This window comes from Lolium rigidum, chromosome 2 (assembly GCF_022539505.1).
Source record: "Lolium rigidum isolate FL_2022 chromosome 2, APGP_CSIRO_Lrig_0.1, whole genome shotgun sequence".
Lineage (NCBI taxonomy): Eukaryota > Viridiplantae > Streptophyta > Magnoliopsida > Poales > Poaceae > Lolium > Lolium rigidum.
In genome coordinates, this window is record NC_061509.1 from 203837627 (window position 1) to 203856629 (window position 19003).

Consider the following 19003-nt stretch of genomic DNA (forward strand, 5'->3'; position numbering starts at 1 on the left):
TGAATTTGTTGTCACCGGAGAAATGATTTCGAGGGATTGACCGAGAGACATTTAGCAACTCTGCTTCTAATGTTCTCCATGATGTTCTAGACACCAATATTAGGCTATTGCCGAGCCTTCAATAGGTCATCAAGTGAAGGTCAGACTTCGGAATTGAAAAGACACCATAAGGGCAATTCCTAGAATAAGTCGCACAAGATCCTTATGGAGAGTGGTTATTCTTGTTAATTCAAGAATCTTGACATTAGATCTTCCGACTAATTGTGCTAACCACAACACAAATCTTGCCAGATTTACAAAGAAACCTATGTCAAAAATCCTTGAGAAACACTAACCATAATTTCCGCTTGAGATTTAGCTTAGGTTAGGTGTAAAGATATTTTAGACTTAGAATGTACGAACAGAAATTGCAACAACTACCACCAAGGTAAAGTTGCTAGATTCTCAAGATATAGACTATAATGTGAAGCTCCAAAGGATTGAGCCAGATTGCGTAATCCATATGGTTGCGACTGCCAAAGGCAATTGCGCGCAATGAACTTGCAATGTAACACAATTGAGTCCTGGTGGGGACATCGAAGAAGATATTGAGGTTCTTAATCTTCTTATCTTTGTTGAAAAAATCAATCAGTGGTTTTGTGTGCATAGATGAACTTTTCAAGAAAATGGAGGTAACAACCTTCCATCTCAAGAATACTTCGCACATGCCTGACCGACTTGCGATGATTCCCGAGGATAACAAAGCGAACTCGACTCGGATCCACGTCGACATCTTTCAGCAAATGTACGTGATCCAGAGAAGGTCACTTCCAACATCCAGAACACATTCTTCTTGATGACACAAAGATGGTTCTCAAAAGTTTCCAATATTAGTGCCAATTGTTCAATATGAACCTCTATAGACATGGAGAAAATAAGAATATTGATGCGTGCAGTCGACACGTCCGTTGGGAACCCCAAGAGGAAGGTGTGATGCGTACGGTAGCAAGTTTTCCCTCGAAAGAAACCAAGGTTTAATCGAACTAGTAGGAGTCAAGAAGCACGTTGAAGGTTGATGGTGGCGGAGTGTAGTGCGGCGCAACACCGGGGATTCCGGCGCCAACGTGGAACCTGCACAACACAATCACGGAACTTTGCCCCAACGTAACAGTGAGGTTGTCAATCTCACCGGCTTGCTGTAAACAAAGAATTAGATGTATAGTGTGGATGATGATGTTTGTTTGCGAAGAACAGTAAAGAACAATTGTAGTAGATTGTATTTCAGATCTAAAGAATAGGACCGGGGTCCACAGATCACTAGTGGTGTCTCTCCCATAAGATAGCAGATGTTGGGTGAACAAATTACAGTTGGGCAATTGACAAATAAAGAAGGCATAACAATGCACATACATATATCATGATGAGTACTATGAGATCTAATCGGGGCATTACGACAAAGTACACGAGACCGCTATCCGGCATGCATCCGTGCCTAAAAAGTCCACCTTCGAGGTTATCATCCGAACCCCTTCCGGTATTAAGTTGTAAACAACGAGACAATTGCATTAAGTATGGTGCGTAATGTAATCAACACAAATATCCTTAGACAAAGCATCGATGTTTTATCCCTAGTGGCAACGAGCACATCCACAACCTTAGAACTTTCACATCATCGTCCCGCATTTAATGGAGGCATGAACCCACTATCGAGCATAAATACTCCCTCTTGGAGTCAGAAGTATCAACTTGGCCAGAGCCTCTACTAGCAACGGAGAGCATGCAAGAACATAAAATATATATGATAGACTGATAATCAACTTGACATAGTATTCAATATTCATCGGATCCCGACAAACACAACATGTAGGATTACAAATAGATGATCTTGATCATGATAGGCAGCTCACAAGATCTAACATGATAGCACAATGAGGAGAAGACAACCATCTAGCTACTGCTATGGACCCATAGTCCAGGGGTGAACTACTCACACATCGATCCGGAGGCGATCATGGCGATGAAGAGACCTCCGGGAGATGATTCCCCTCTCCGGCAGGGTACCAAAGGCGATCTCCTGAATCCCCCGAGATGGGATTGGCGGCGGCGTCTCTGGAAGGTTTTCCGTATCGTGGCTCTCGGTACTGGGGGTTTCGCGACGAAGACTTTAAGTAGGCGGAAGGGCAGGTCAAGGGGCGTCACGAGGTGCCCACACAACAGGGCCGCACGGCCAAGGGCCAGGCCGCGCCGCCCTGGTGTGTCACCACCTCGTGGCCCCACTTCGTCTCTCCCTCGGACTTCTGGAAGCTTCGTGGAAAAATAGGACCCTGGGCGTTGATTTCGTCCAATTCCGAGAATATTTCCTTACTAGGATTTCTGAAACCAAAAACAGCAGAAAACAGCAACTGGCTCTTCGGCATCTCGTCAATAGGTTAGTGCCGGAAAATGCATAATAATGACATATAATGTGTATAAAACATGTGAGTATCATCATAAAAGTAGCATGGAACATAAGAAATTATAGATACGTTTGGGACGTATCAAGCATCCCCAAGCTTAGTTCCTACTCGCCCTCGAGTAGGTAAATGATAACAAAGATAATTTCTGAAGTGACATGCTATCATAATCTTGATCATACTATTGTAAAGCATATGAGATGAATGCAGCGATTCGAAGCGATGATGAAGATAATGAGTAAACTAATGAATCATATAGCAAAGACTTTTCATCAATAATACTTTCAAGACAAGCATCAATAAGACTTGCATAAGAGTTACTCATAAAGCAATAGATTCAAAGTAAAGGCATTGAAGCAACACAAAGGAAGATAAAAGTTTCAGCGGTTGCTTTCAACTTCAACATATATATCTCATGGGTCAACACAAAGTAATATAACAAGTGCAATAAGTAAACATGTAAGAACCAATGCACACAGTTGATACAAGTGTTTGCTTCTGGGATAGAAAGAATAGGCAAACTGACTCAACAATAAAGTAGAAGATAGGCCCTTCGCAGAGGGAAGCATTGATTACTATATTTGTGATAGAGCTTTTCATTTTGAAAACAAGAAACAATTTTGTCAACGGTAGTAATGAAGCATATGTGTTATGTATAAGACATCTTATAAGTTGCAAGCCTCATGCATAGTATACTAATAGTGCTCGTACCTTGTCCTAATTAGCTTGGATTAACACGGATTATCATTGCATAGCATATGTTTCAACCAAGTGTCACAAAGGGGTACCTCTATGCCGCCTGTACAAAGGTCTAAGGAGAAAGCTCGCATTGGATTTCTCGTTTTTGATTATTCTCAACTTAGACATCCATACCGGGACAACATAGACAACAGATAATGGACTCCTCTTTAATGCATAAGCATTCAACAACAATTAAAATTCTCATAAGAGATTGAGGATTATTGTCCAAACTGAAACTTCCACCATGAATCATGGCTTTAGTTAGCGGCCCAATGTTCTTCTCTAACAGTATGCATACTCAAACCATTTGATCATGAAAATCGCTCTTACTTCAGACAAGACGAACATGCATAGCAACTCACATGATATTCAACAAAGGTAAAAGTTGATGGCGTCCCCAGAAACATGGTTACCGCTCAACAAGCAACTTATTAAGAAATAAGACACATAAGTACATATTCTTCACCACGATAGTTTTTAAGGCTATTTGTCCCATGAGCTATATATTGCAAAGGCAAAGAATAGAATTTTAAAGGCAGCACTCAAGTAATGTACTTTGGAATGGCGGAGAAATACCATGTAGTAGGTAGGTATGGTGGACACAAATGGCATGGTTATTGGCTCAAGGATTTGGATGCACGAGAAGAATTCCTCTCAATACAAGGCTAGGCTAGCAAGGTTGTTTGAAGCAAACTCAAGTATAAAAGGTGCAGCAAAGCTCACATATGAACATATTGTAACTATTAAAAGACTTTATATTGTCTCCTTGTTGTTCAAACACCTCAACCAGAAAATATCTAGACTCTAGAGATCAATCATGCAAACCAAATTTTAACAAGCTCTATGTAGTTATTCATTAATGCGTACAAGGTACATGATGCAAGAGCTTAAACAAGATCTATATGAGCACAACAATTGCCAAGTATCACATTATTCAAGACATTAAACCATTTACCACATGCGGCATTTTCCGTTTCCAACCATATAGCAATGAATGAAGTAGTTCAAATTTCGCAATGAACATTAAAGATAAAGCTAAGAACATATGTGTTCATACGAAACAGCGGAGCGTGTCTCTCTCCCAAACAAAGAATGCCAGGATCTGATTTATTCAAACAAAAACAAACAGATGCTCCAAGTAAAGCACATAAGATGTGACGGAATAAAAATATAGTTTCACTAGAGGAACCTGATAAGTTGTCGATGAAGAAGGGATGCCTTGGGCATCCCCAAGCTTAGACGCTTGAGTCTTCGTAAAATATGCAGGGATGAACCACGGGGGCATCCCCAAGCTTTGACTTTTCACTCTTCTTGATCATATTGTATCATCCTCCTCTCTTGACCCTTGAAAACTTCCTCCACACCAAACTCAAAACAAACTCATTAGAGGGTCGGTGCATAATTCATATATTCAGAGGTGACATAATCATTCTTAACACTTCTGGACATTGCACAAAGCTACTAAAAGTTAATGGAACAAAGAAATCCATCAAACATAGCAAAACAGGCAATGTGAAATAAAAAGCAGAATCTGTCAAAACAGAACAGTTCGTAAAGACGAATTTTAAAGTGGCACCAGACTTGCTTAGATGAAAATGCCCAAATTTAATGAAAGTTGCGTACATATCTGAGGATCACGCACGTAAATTGGCAGATTTTTTTGATTTTTCTACAGGGACTACTGCTCAAATTAGTGACAGCAAGAAATCTGTTCCTGCGCAGCAATCCAAATCTAGTATTGGCTTTACTATCAAAGACTTTACTTGGCACAACAATGCAATAAAATAAAGATAAGGAGAGGTTTCTACAGTAGTAACGACTTCCAAGACTCAAATATAAAATAAAGTGCAGAAGTAAAACAATGAGTTGTCTCCCATAAGCGCTTTTCTTTAACGCCTTTCAGCTAGGCGCAGAAAGTGTGTATCAAGTGATATCAAGAGACGAAGCATCAACATCATAATTTGTTCTAATAATAGAATCATAAGGTAACTTCATTCTCTTTCTAGGGAAGTGTTCCATACCTTTCTTGAGAGGAAATTGATATTTAATATTACCTTCCTTCATATCAATGGTAGCACCAACGAGTTCGAAGAAAAGGTCTTCCCAATATAATGGGACAAGATGCATTGCATTCAATATCCAAGACAACAAAATCAACGGGGACAAGGTTATTGTTAACCATAACACGAACATTATCAATCCTCCCCAAAGGTTTCTTTATAGCATTATCAACAAGATTAACATCCAAATAACAATTTTTCAATGGTGGCAAGTCAAGCATATCATAAATTTTCTTAGGCATAACAGAAATACTTGCACCAATATCACATAAAGCATTACAATCAAAATCATTGACCCTCATCTTAATGATGGGCTCCCAACCATCTTCCAACTTCCTAGGAACAGAGGTTTCAAGTTTTAGTTTCTCCTCTCTAGCTTTTATGAGAGCATTTGTAATATGTTTTGTAAAGGCCAAATTTATAGCATTAGCATTGGGACTTTTAGCAAGCTTTTGTAAGAACTTTATAACTTAAGAGATGTGACAATCATCAAAGTCTAAACCATTATGATCTACAACAATGGGATCATTATCCCCAATATTTTGAAAAATTTCAGCAGTTTTATCAATTTCAGCAGTTTTAGCAGTTTCGGGCAATTTTGCACGCTTTGCACTAGGAGTAGTAACATTGCCAACACCAATTATTTTACCATTGATAGTAGGAGGTGTAGCAACATGTGAATCATTAACATTACTAGTGGTGGTAATAGTCCAAACTTTAGCTACATTATTCTCTTTAGCTAGTTTTTCATTTTCTTCTCTTTCCCACCTAGCATGCAATTCAGCCATCAATCTAATATTCTCATTAATTCGAACTTGGATGGCATTTGCTGTAGTAACAATCTTATTATAAATATCCTTATTATGCATAACTTTCAATTTTAAAAGATCAACATCAGAGGCAAGTCTATCAACCTTAGAAGCAAGAATATCAATTTTATCAAGCTTTTCCTCAACAGATTTGTTAAAAGCAGTTTGTGTACTAATAAAAATTCTTTAAGCATGGCTTCAAGACCAGGGGGTACACTTCTATTATTGTTGTAAGAATTCCCATAAGAATTACCATAACTATTACCATTAGCAGAAGGATATGGCCTATAGTTGTTACCAGAATTGTTCCTATAAGCATTGTTGTTGAAATTATTATTTTTAATGAAGTTCACATCAACATGTTCTTCTTAGGCAACCAATAAAGCTAAAGGAACATTATTAGGATCAACATTAGATCTACCATTCACAAGCATAGACATAATAGCATCAATCTTATCACTCAAGGAGGAGGTTTCTTCAACAGAATTTACCTTCTTACCTTGTGGAGCTCTTTCCGTGTGCCATTCGGAGTAATTTATCATCATATCATCAAGAAGCTTTGTTGCCGCCCCCAAAGTAATGGACATAAAGGTACCTCCAGCAGCTGAATCCAATAGGTTCCGCGAATAAAAGTTCAGTCCTGCATAAAAGGTTTGGATGATCATCCAAGTAGTCAGTCCATGGGTTGCGCAATTCTTTACCAAAGATTTCATTCTCTCCCATGCTTGAGCAACATGTTCATTATCTAATTTCTTAAAATTCATTATGCTACTTCTCAAAGATTTAATTTTAGAGGGAGGATAATATCTACCGATAAAAGCATCCTTACATTTAGTCCAAGAATCAATACTATTTCTAGGCAGAGATAGCAACCAATCTTTAGCTCTTCCTCTTAAGGAGAAAGGAAACAATTTTAATTTTATAATGTCACCATCTACATCCTCATACTTTTGCATTTCACATAGTTCAACAAAATTATTAAGATGGGCAGCAGCATCATCAGAACTAACACTAGAAAATTGCTCTCTCATAACAAGATTCAGTAAAGCGGGTTTAATTTCAAAGAATTCTGCTGTAGTAGCAGGTGGAGCAATAGGTGTGCATAGGAAATCATTATTATTTGTGCTAGTGAAGTCACACAACTTAGTATTCTCAACAGTACCCATTTTAGCAGTAGTAAATAAAGCAAACTAGATAAAGTAAATACAAGTAACTAATTTTTTGTGTTTTTGATATAGAGAACAAGACAGTAAATAAAGTAAAACTAGCAATTAATTTTTTTGTGTTTTTGATATAGAGAGCAAACAAAGAAATAAATAAAGTAAAGCAAGACAAAAACAAAGTAAAGAGATTGGATGTGGGAGACTCCCCTTGCAGCGTGTCTTGATCTCCCCGACAACGGCGCCAGAAAAAGAGCTTGATGCGTGCAGTCGACACGTCCGTTGGGAACCCCAAGAGGAAGGTGTGATGCGTACAGTAGCAAGTTTTCCCTCAGAAAGAAACCAAGGTTTAATCGAACCAGTAGGAGTCAAGAAGCACGTTGAAGGTTGATGGTGGCGGAGTGTAGTGCGGCGCAACACCAGGGATTCCGGCGCCAACGTGGAACCTGCACAACACAATCACAGAACTTTGCCCCAACGTAACGAGTGAGGTTGTCAATCTCACCGGCTTGCTGTAAACAAAGGATTAGATGTATAGTGTGGATGATGATGTTTGTTTGCGAAGAACGAGTAAAGAACAATTGCAGTAGATTGTATTTCGGATGTAAAGAATAGGACCGGGGTCCACAGATCACTAGTGGTGTCTCTCCCATAAGATAGCAGATGTTGGGTGAACAAATTACAGTTGGGCAATTGACAAATAAAGAAGGCATAACAATGCACATACATATATCATGATGAGTACTATGAGATCTAATCAGGGCATTACGACAAAGTACACAGACCGCTATCCAGCATGCATCTGTGCCTAAAAAGTCCACCTTCAGGTTATCATCCGAACCCCTTCCAGTATTAAGTTGTAAACAACGGACAATTGCATTAAGTATGGTGCGTAATGTAATCAACACAAATATCCTTAGACAAAGCATCGATGTTTTATCCCTAGTGGCAACAACATATCCACAACCTTACAACTTTCCGTCATCGTCCCGGATTTAATGGAGGCATGAACCCACTATCGAGCATAAATACTCCCTCTTGGAGTCACAAGTATCAACTTGGCCAGAGCCTCTACTAGCAACGGAGAGCATGCAAGAACATAAATAACATATATGATAGATTGATAATCAACTTGACATAGTATTCAATATTCATCGGATCCCAACAAACACAACATGTAGGATTACAAATAGATGATCTTGATCATGATAGGCAGCTCACAAGATCTAACATGATAGCACAATGAGGAGAAGACAACCATCTAGCTACTGCTATGGACCCATAGTCCAGGGGTGAACTACTCACACATCGATCCGGAGGCGATCATGGCGATGAAGAGACCTCCGGGAGATGATTCCCCTCTCCGGCAGGGTGCCGAAGGCGATCTCCTGAATCCCCCAGATGGGATTGGCGGTGGCGGCGTCTCTGGAAGGTTTTCCGTATCGTGGCTCTCGGTACTGGGGGTTTCGCGACGAAGACTTTAAGTAGGCGGAAGGGCAGGTCAAGGGGCGTCACAAGGGGCCCACACAACAGGGCCGCGCGACCAAGGGCCAGGCCGCGCCGCCCTGGTGTGTCACCACCTCGTGGCCCCACTTCGTCTCTCCCTCGGACTTCTGGAAGTTTCGTGGAAAAATAGGACCCTGGGCGTTGATTTCGTCCAATTCCGAGAATATTTCCTTACTAGGATTTCTGAAACCAAAAACAACAGAAAACAGCAACTGGCTCTTCGGCATCTCTTCAATAGGTTAGTGCCGGAAAATGCATAATAATGACATATAATGTGTATAAAACATGTGAGTATCATCATAAAAGTAGCATGGAACATAAGAAATTATAGATACGTTTGGGACGTATCAAATATCATCGATGGGCTCAATAACAAACTCATCAAGATACTCCAATGAGGGACTCATATTCTATATGAACTCGGCAGAAATATTGGTCAGACCAAAGGACGTGAAGTTATACTTAGACGAGACACCATGAGTATATACATCACCAAGGTATTCCTTGGAACTGAGTTTGATTTGATGATAGCCCAAGCTCAAATCAAATATGGGGAAGATAGCATATCCACAAAGGAGATACTTTCTGACTTAAACACAAACATCACTAGATATCCCTTTATGAAGGAACAAAGTTGGATAGAGCTTTTGTCTTTCAACTCTCCAAGTTGTTGTATAGGCTCAACCAACTAATCCTGGATATCCAGCACGGTTTCTTAGAGAAGGAGTAGGTCACGGAACTAACTTACTCATGAACTCGATAACAAGGGCATGTGTCAACTTGGCGATACTTCTAGAAAGACAACTAGAATATCACGAACTACCGATATATCACTGAGTTCGAGAGGGGATCTTGCCTTACAAAGCAACCGATGTGGTTTTGAGAGCTTTGGGATGAACCTAACTCTTTGACCAAAATGTGTGCCTGAACGAATGGACTTGGCAACACAATCAAACTTCGCTTAGTAATTGGCGAACCAATCATGCTAAGAATGACGCAAACGTCCTTGGATTTCAAAGCAATAAGAATTGCTAAGAATCTTAGATAGCCACATCAATACAAACACCCCAACATTCCTAAGCACGGACAACTCGGCGGAAGGGCGAGTAAAGATATGTAAGAGCATCACTTCATCAATAAAGCCATGATACAAAGCACGACCTCATGATATAGAAGAGGGTGATACTCCAAGGTAGAACAGAACAGAAGCTAACGGGAATTCTAAATCTGTGGATTACAACACTTTGACCAAGTCCTAGAAATGGACAAGGTACTGGAGTTTGTTTCTCCTGACATACCGAAGTGGAATGTCTTGACGAACCACAAGAGTAATATGCACTGTAAAACACCAATGCACATTTAGAACTTGGCTGGTAGCTAGCAGACAAAGGTTGGAAAGCAACTAAATAGAAGAAACATGACGAGGATCAGAATTCCTGAGATGTAGATGCACAAGATTACACTTTAGTGAAACTCATGTCGAAAAGGGAGGTGTGGCAGAGTCACAGACATAGATGCGAGACTCACAAAGAGCACTCTTGTCGTGATCCATTTGGTTCCATGAAAGAACCTCTGCGATAGCTAGTGGAAGGGAAAGATCTTTATTATCGCAGTTCAACACGACAATAACCACAATCTTGAAGGCTAGCTTGATTTGAATTTAACCATCCCGGTGTAATGTATGAACATTAAAACTAGTGTTTAATGGCATGGATCTTGGGTTAAAGGCCAGCTTCATGTACTAGGATTCGTATACTAGAATCTAGCACAATCGGGGACCTTCGGTTCAAGTCCAAGGGTTAGAACCCGATAAAGAAGTAACTACAAGTTGAGTGACACATAAGACACTACGAGGTAGTAATCACGGTGTAGCTTCTAGAAGCATGCATAGCTTCCGAAGTACCAAGCAAATAGAAAGGATGCATTCAAGGCGAAAGGAAACCTCGAAGCCTAGAACGGAATGATGTGGAACCCACAAAACAGAGAGATCATGATGGAAAGAAATCTCTCTGTTGAAACAAAACAAGGGGATGCACAGAACACACACGACTCTAGAGAACTCTGCACTAGGTCAACTGGTTTAGAAACGACATGCCTTTGAGGCACCTAAGTTTTGAAAGACCAGAAGAGATAGAATTTTTTTTCAAATCAACACAAGGTAAGGCACCTTAGAATTAGAGCGATACCAGATAAGGAGTAAAAAGAATCCTAATAAGATTTTTGAAAATACTTTTAGCTTTCACTAGTTTTCACAAACACTAGACTCAACATCGACTAGTAGAAAGGGTTTCCTACAGGAAGTCCTGCTCTGATACCAAACCTGTGGCACCCCCGGGATCAGGGTTAGACAAATACAAGATCATCGTCTGATATAAGCCTAACCTAGAGCTCGAGAGACTACAGTGAGAGAATCGGTAACACAACAGTGACTCTACGACTCAAGAAGTAATACAAGCTCATAACTGAGCGAAGAACCAACGTATTACAAGCAGAGGTCACTGACCTGACATACATCAATCAACGGAAGAAAAGTTATGCTATTAGACATAGCAAGATAGAAAAAGGCCTAAGAGGCCAGGAGCATAATGACGACGTCCCAGCCCATAGATTCCAGGCTGCCACCTGGGAACCCCAAGCTACTCGTCGATGTCGAGTTAGAAACCACCATCTGTTGGAGCAACTTTGTCTGAAACAAAAGCATGCAAAGCTGAGTACAGGGACTCAGCAAGACTTAGTACAACCTTTTAGCAAAGCGGGTATGCGGGCTTTCTATAGAGCTTCTTTTGCGTAAAGCCAGTTTTCCTTTAATAAACAAGAGGGAGAAGAAGCTCGACTACTCAGAACCTTTGAAAGGGGATAAGAGAGCGACATCTTTGTCTCTATTGATCACCATATTGTATCCACCAATCTTCATCATCTCGAACCACTATCCTCAGATCACCCCTTCAACACCCGGAGAAGGTACCCGTAAACACACATTGATTGCCAGGTTTTACGATCAGGTTAAAGTTCTCTATGATCTCAGAATCCATTCCCAAGTCGTCCGTAACCGTGGACACGGTTTTCGAAAAGATTTATCCCTGCAGGGGTGCACAACTTTACCCACACGTGCCAACCGACTCTTAATGCCAAGCTATTAGCTCTCTTCCTTGGAAAGCCGACAGAGGGTGGTCGACCACGACCTTTACCTTGTTGTCGCCGAGACCATGAGTCACTCGCTAAGGATTGTTCCGCCGTAACGGGTCAAGTCCCGAAGTCCATCCTTAACGATGTGAGACGAGGTGGGTTTCCCCAGAGGCCGCAACCCCCAACCACCACGACCACGCTTAACTGCCTGTTATGTACCTTTACCCCCAAGCAAAATGCAATGCATATGAGCAGGTAACGCGCAAACTATGTGACTCATGGAATCTACTAGGCAAGTTAGTGAGTCGAGAGGGTACCATAATAGGGCCTCGTGTGGTTGTACGCTCGGTCTTGGTTCAAGAGGCGAGAACTCGGTTCCTAGGGTCGGCAGAAACGAAACAACCCACCACATCCCAATGTGGCCTCTCGTCCGAGCCTTTAATCATGTTTATCAACATCTCTATACTTACCACGTCAACTCTGTCATGCTAGTTTCATTCATAGTATGGCTCCAGTCCGAAGACCGGAGTAGTAGCGTAACAAACTAAGCATGGCTAAGCATAAAGAGATAAAGGCTCTAGCGACGCACACATGCCCAACCTAGTTATGCTAGGAGCAGTGGATCAGGTATTTTAGGCTACAAGGGTGGAACATGCAATAGATAGGATAACTCTACCTATCGATAAAAGACAGTTGAATCGTGTGCAATATGTAGGAACCAGAAGTAAAAGCATTTCAAAAACATATATGAACCAGGCTAGGGCTTGCCTTGTCCCTGACAAACCAATGTGGATCTTTGATGCATGCTTGACTTGTTCGTCGGTGGACAAATATTGAGTTGCATCGTTGTCGATCTTCATCGTCTCGGGCACTTGCTCTATCGATCGCGAAGTAGCAAACACCGGAAAGGGTAAAACAACAATCAACACATGGTATCGATGCAATGCGCATACAAGGGATGATGATATGACATGTTAAAGTTATTGAAACTAACCCTAATACATCATTGTCAAATTAAATGGAATTTTGAATGCATAACACATTGCATTTCGATGACTTCCATAAAGTGGTATTTCGTTATTCTAACAAAATTGTTAATTGAAGTTGTTTAACTATGCATGATGATAGCATAAGTAGATAGGTTTCATTTTTCTGAACATTTTGACATATTATACTCCTTTTTCTGAATTAAATTGAATTAGTTATGAATTAAGCAAGAGTTAAACATTTTCTGAAAATTAGAAAAATCAAATATGACGTGGGCATGACGTCATGATGACGTCAGCCACGCCATGAGCTCGCAGTAGAGCTCGGCCGGATTTCAATCCGCCGATTCGGAGGGCGATAGGCTCGCGCGCTAGGGGGGAAAGGGGCAGGTCGACGCGGGGAACCTTTGGGTGGCGGCGCCGCCCGCGAATGGTCGCCGGAGCGACCACGACGGCGAGGCCGAACAGCGGCGGTGGCAGTTGCACGGCGCGGGCTTGCTGCAGGAGGGTAGGGAGGAAACAGAGGGGCCCTGGAGCATCGCGTGCTCACCAGGAGCGTTGTGGAAGGCTCGGCGAGGCCAGAGGAGGCCGGGAGGCGCCACGGCGGCCACGGCGAGCTCGGCCGGCCGCGGGGAAGACGGCCTTGCCGAGGGCGATTGAGGGCGCCCGAGGCCGATTCCTTTGTCGGAGAAGCTCCACGAGGCGAGGGGGAGCTTCGGCGCTGCTCGGAGGAGGACGGGGTGGCCTGGAACGGCGAGGAGCCTGTTAGCAATAAGTCCTGTCACCGTAGGGTTTTAGGTGTCAATTCTTCAGTTTCGTCAGTTTCGTCAGAGTTGGTTCTGGCAGGTTTTTAGGCTAAGTTGTTTAGCTCGTAGTCATGGTCCAAGACGTTGCCTGTAACGATTTGGACCGAGTCTGTTGGAGCCACGATCTGCTCATGGGATGGCGCGAGACTTACGGATCGTGGTGATCAACCACGTTCTTAGGATCTGAATAAAAGGGGAATAGAAACAGAAAAGCTGTGACACTTCACGCAGCACAAAAACCTCTCGTGTTCATCACTTTGCCTCGTGATTTCTTGTTCTTACTAATCTTGCGATCTAGCTGAGAGTGAGAATCCAGGCGACATTTGGTATCAGAGCCTGAGAGATCATGGTCGGGACACCTCCTCCGTCGCCTCCTCCGAAGGCGAGGGCGTCCGCTTCCAAGTCACCGCACGCATCCGCGTCCAAGTCGCCGTCGGGAGCACCGGGGCGCACGCGCTCCCCAAGGCGTGGGCGGAGCAGGACCAGGAGGCACTCGGGCGGCGGAGAGATCGTACCGCAGCGCCAGGTGGTGCGCGAGACCGTTAGCATTGGCGGCGGCACGAGTCTCTCGTTCCCGATGCTCAAGCGAGGTGAGTACGTAAGCTGGGCGATGGTGATGGAGGTGAACCTCCAAGCCGCGCAGCTCTGGGACGCGGTGGAGGACGACGACGTGTCGTGGCACCAGGACAAGCAGGCCCTTGCGGCGCTGCTACGGTCCACCCCGTCGGAGATGCACTGCATGCTCATCGGCAAGGGGAGCGCCAAGGCCGCGTGGGAGGTGATCCGCGTGCAGCACCAAGGCACGGATCGCGTGCGCGATACGCGGGTCCGGCGATTGCGCATGGAGTTCGAGATGATCTCCTTCAAGGACAGCGAGCGGATCGACGACTTCGGGCTTCGGATCACGAACCTCGCGTCGACCCTGCGCTCCCTTGGAGATCCCTGCGACGAAGAAAAGGTAGTCAGGAAATTCCTGTCTGTCGTTCCTAAAGACTTTGTGCAGATTGCCTTCTCCATGGAAACCCTAATGGATCCGGCCACCATGACCGTCGAGGAAGTTGTCGGGCACTTGCGAGCTGTTGAGGAACGCCTCAGCGGTGAGCAGTCCAGTGCCGGCGGACAACTTCTTCTGACGGAGAAGCAGTGGGAGGAGAGGAGGAAGGGCCGTGCGGGCGGCTCCAGCTCAAACGGAGCAACGGGGGGCAGCACCCCTCGAAAAGGAGGCACGCCACCTCAACGGGCACCTGCACCAGCCACCGGCGCACCCGAGCCAGACCGGGACAAGTGTCGCTACTGCGGCAAGAAGGGACACTGGGCCCGTGACTGCCGCAAGAAGAAGAGGGACGAGGAGGCGCAGGCCCACCTCGTACAGCACGAGGACGACGCCGATCCGGCCCTGCTCATGGCAGTGCGGATCCCCGACGATGTCGCACTCGCCCTCGATGACCGTCGCGAGGACGGTGTGCAGGTGTTCCTTAACGAGGAACGCGCGCGCGTGCAACTTCGCCGGGGCAACGACGACACGGACATCGTCTGGTTCTTGGACACGGGCGCGTCCAACCACATGACCGGCGACGCTGCAGCCTTCGCGGACCTCGACGACAAGGTGACCGGCACCGTGAAGTTTGGCGATGGATCTCTCGTGGACATCCGCGGCAGGGGCACGGTCCTCTTCACTGTGGGCGGCGGTCAGCACCGTGCGCTCACCAACGTGTACTGGATCCCGCGCCTGCGGAGCAACGTCGTCAGCATCGGCCAGCTCGACGAGATCGGGTGCCCCACCCTAGTCAGGGATGGGCACATGACGATCCGCGACACGGCGCACAAGGTGATCGTCAGCGTGTCGCGGGCGCGCAACCGTCTCTACCCCGCACAGCTGACCATCGTCGAGCCGGTGTGCCTTCTGGCGCACGCGGGTGACGTCGCATGGCTGTGGCACGCGCGGTATGGACATCAGCACTTCCAGGGGCTCGAGCAGCTCGCCAGCAAGGACATGGTCCGAGGCTTGCCGCGCATCGTTCACCCGGAGCAGCTCTGCGACGCCTGCCTCGCTGGGAAGCAGCGACGCGCCCCGTTCCCGCAGGTGGCCAGGTTCAGGGCCACCACGCCGCTGGAGCTGGTCCACGGCGACCTCTGCGGGCCGATCTCGCCACCGACGCATGGAGGAAAGCGTTATTTCCTCCTGCTCGTCGATGACCACAGCCGGTTCATGTGGCTCACCCTCCTGCGCACCAAGGACGAAGCAGAAGAGGCACTCCGTCGCTTCACTGCAAGCGCGGAGATGGAGTCAGGGAGACCCCTGCGTACGCTGCGGACGGACCGTGGCGGCGAGTTCACCTCGAAGAACTTCGCGGCGTTCTGCGCTGACCGCGGAACGTCTCGACACCTGACAGCTCCCTACTCCCCACAACAGAACGGCGTGGTAGAACGGCGCAACCAAACCATCATCGGCATGGCGCGGAGCATGCTGAAAGCAATGGCGGTACCAGCTGCGTTCTGGGGCGAGGCGGTGACCACCGCGGTGCACGTCCTCAACCGCTCGTTCACCAAGAGCGCGGACGGCCGCACCCCGTATGAGGCGTGGCACGGGCACAGGCCTGACGTGCACTACCTGCGCGTCTTCGGCTGCAGGGCGCATGTGAAGACGACGCGGCCAGGCCTCCAGAAGCTGGACGACAGGAGCACGCCAACAATGTTCCTCGGCTACGAGCCAGGGAGCAAAGCCTATCGGCTCTACGATCCGGTGACCAAGCGCGTCGTGGTGTCACGCGACGTGGTCTTCGACGAAGGAACGGCCTGGGACTGGTCGAGCGACGCCGAGCCCACCGTCGCCAGCGAGATCGTTGTCGAGCACTGGGAGTACGGGGGAGCTACGTCGGAACCCGCTGCCCACGCCGCCAACAAGGACGGCGGAGCAGTGCCCGCTGACGCCACTCAGGATCTGGAAGAGGACCTGAGCAGGAGCCCTGCTGTGGCAGATCAAGCCATGGAGGAACCCGCGGGGCAGTTCGCCACCCCGCCATCGACGCCCGATCCGGAGCTGTTCGACGCCGACGACGACCCTGAGGACTTCCACCGGTACCGTCGCGTCACCAACATCCTTGGCTCCGACGCCGTTGCACCTGGGCTCGCAGAGCGTCTCTTCCTCACCACAGCAGAGGAGCCTGCTAGCGTAGGTGAGGCGGAGCGGGACCCATGCTGGCGCAAGGCGACGCTCGAGGAGATGAGCTCGATCGAGGACAGCAACACCTGGGAGCTGACTAACCTGCCTCGTGGCTACAAGGCTATTGGCCTGAAGTGGGTGTTCAAGGTGAAGCGCGACGAAAACGGAGAGATTGTCAAAGGCTCCACGCGCCTGGAACGCCAAGCTCGATGCCTCGTGGCTACAAGGCTTGGATCGTGGCGAAGGGCTACGTCCAGAGGCAGGGGGTCGACTTTGAAGAGGTCTACGCTCCCGTGGCACGGATCGAGTCCGTGCGCCTGGTGCTAGCTCTAGCAGCTCATGAAGGATGGACAGTCCATCATATGGACGTGAAGTCCGCGTTCTTGAATGGAGAGCTCCAGGAAGAGGTGTACGTCTCGCAGCCGCCGGGATTCGTCATCGCCGGCGAGGAGATGAAGGTACTGCGCCTCCACAAGGCGCTGTATGGACTGCGTCAAGCTCCACGCGCCTGGAACGCCAAGCTCGATGCCACCATGGTGTCACTCGGGTTTCGGCGCAGCGGCTCGGAACACGCTGTGTACGTCCGCGACAAGCTTGTGGTGGGCGTCTATGTCGACGATCTTGTGATCACGGGGTCAAGCGACGACGAGATCAAGCGGTTCAAGGAGGAGATGAAGAGCACCTTCCGCATGAGCGACCTTGGGATGCTCAGCTATTACCTGGGCATCGAGGTGCGCCAGAACGCGAGCGGCATCAGTCTTGCCCAGACCGCGTACGCCAAGAGCGTGCTCGAGAAGGCAGGCATGGAAGGGTGCAACTCCAGCCAGTTCCCCATGGAGGCACGCCTGAAGATGAGCAAGGCAAGCACGGCGCCGCCTGTAGATGCCACGCAGTACCGGAGCATCGTGGGGAGCCTCCGTTATCTGGTTCACACCCGCCCTGACATCGCGTATGCGGTTGGGTACGTGAGCAGGTTTATGGAGCGTCCCACGGAAGAACACTGGGGAGCAGTCAAGCACATACTCCGATATGTTGCTGGGACGCTCGACTACGGCTGCCACTACGGGCGAGGAGCTGGTGTGCGTGCTGACCTGACGGGATACAGCGATAGCGACATGGGCGGGGACGTCGACACACGCAAGAGCACCACCGGCGTGCTCTTCTTCCTCGGCGATCGACCCGTGAGCTGGCAGTCCCAGAAACAGAAGGTGGTGGCACTCTCCTCTTGTGAAGCGGAGTACATTGCAGCCACGACGGGAGCGTGCCAAGCCGTCTGGCTCGCTCGGCTTCTAGGAGACCTCACCGGCGAGGAACCTCGAGCAGCGACACTGCTGGTGGACAACAAGTCCGCCATCTCACTGATCAAGAACCCGGTGTTCCACGACAGAACCAAGCACATCGACCTCCGCTTTCACTACATCCGTGAGTGCGTGGAGAAGAAGAAAGTTCATGTCGAGTTCACCAGCACCGCCACGCAACTCGCCGATATCTTGACAAAGCCCCTTGGCAGAGTCAAGTTCCAGGAGATGAGGAGCAAGATCGGTGTGATTCAGATAAGTGACAGGAATTAGGGGGAGTTTGTTAGCAATAAGTCATGTCACCGTAGGGTTTTAGGTGTCAATTCTTCAGTTTCGTCAGTTTCGTCAGAGTTGGTTCTGGCAGGTTTTTAGGCTAAGTTGTTTAGCTCGTAGTCATGGTCCAAGACGTTGCCTGTAACGATTTGGACCGAGTCTGTTGGAGCCACGATCTGCTCGTGGGATGGCGCGAGACTTACGGATCGTGGTGATCAACCACGTTCTTAGGATCTGAATAAAAGGGGAATAGAAACAGAAAAGCTGTGACACTTCACGCAGCACAAAAACCTCTCGTGTTCATCACTTTGCCTCGTGATTTCTTGTTCTTACTAATCTTGCGATCTAGCTGAGAGTGAGAATCCAGGCGACAGAGCCGCGACGGCCGGAGCTAGGGTTTGGCGTGCGTGCTCGCAGAGAAGAGGAGAGGCGCGCGAGGGAGAGAGGAAGAGGATAGGGGAGAGGAGCAGGGTGTCGGCGGCCTTACCTCCTCCCAGGGGCGGCGAGCGGCGGCGCGCATCGTGTCCAGGATGGACGGCCGGAGCGGCGGCACGCAGAAGCGTGTGTGTCTGCCGAAGAAGACAAAGGGGGATTTTTAGAAAACCCCCTAGGCTTTGGGTTTTTCTCTGAAATTTTTAAAACA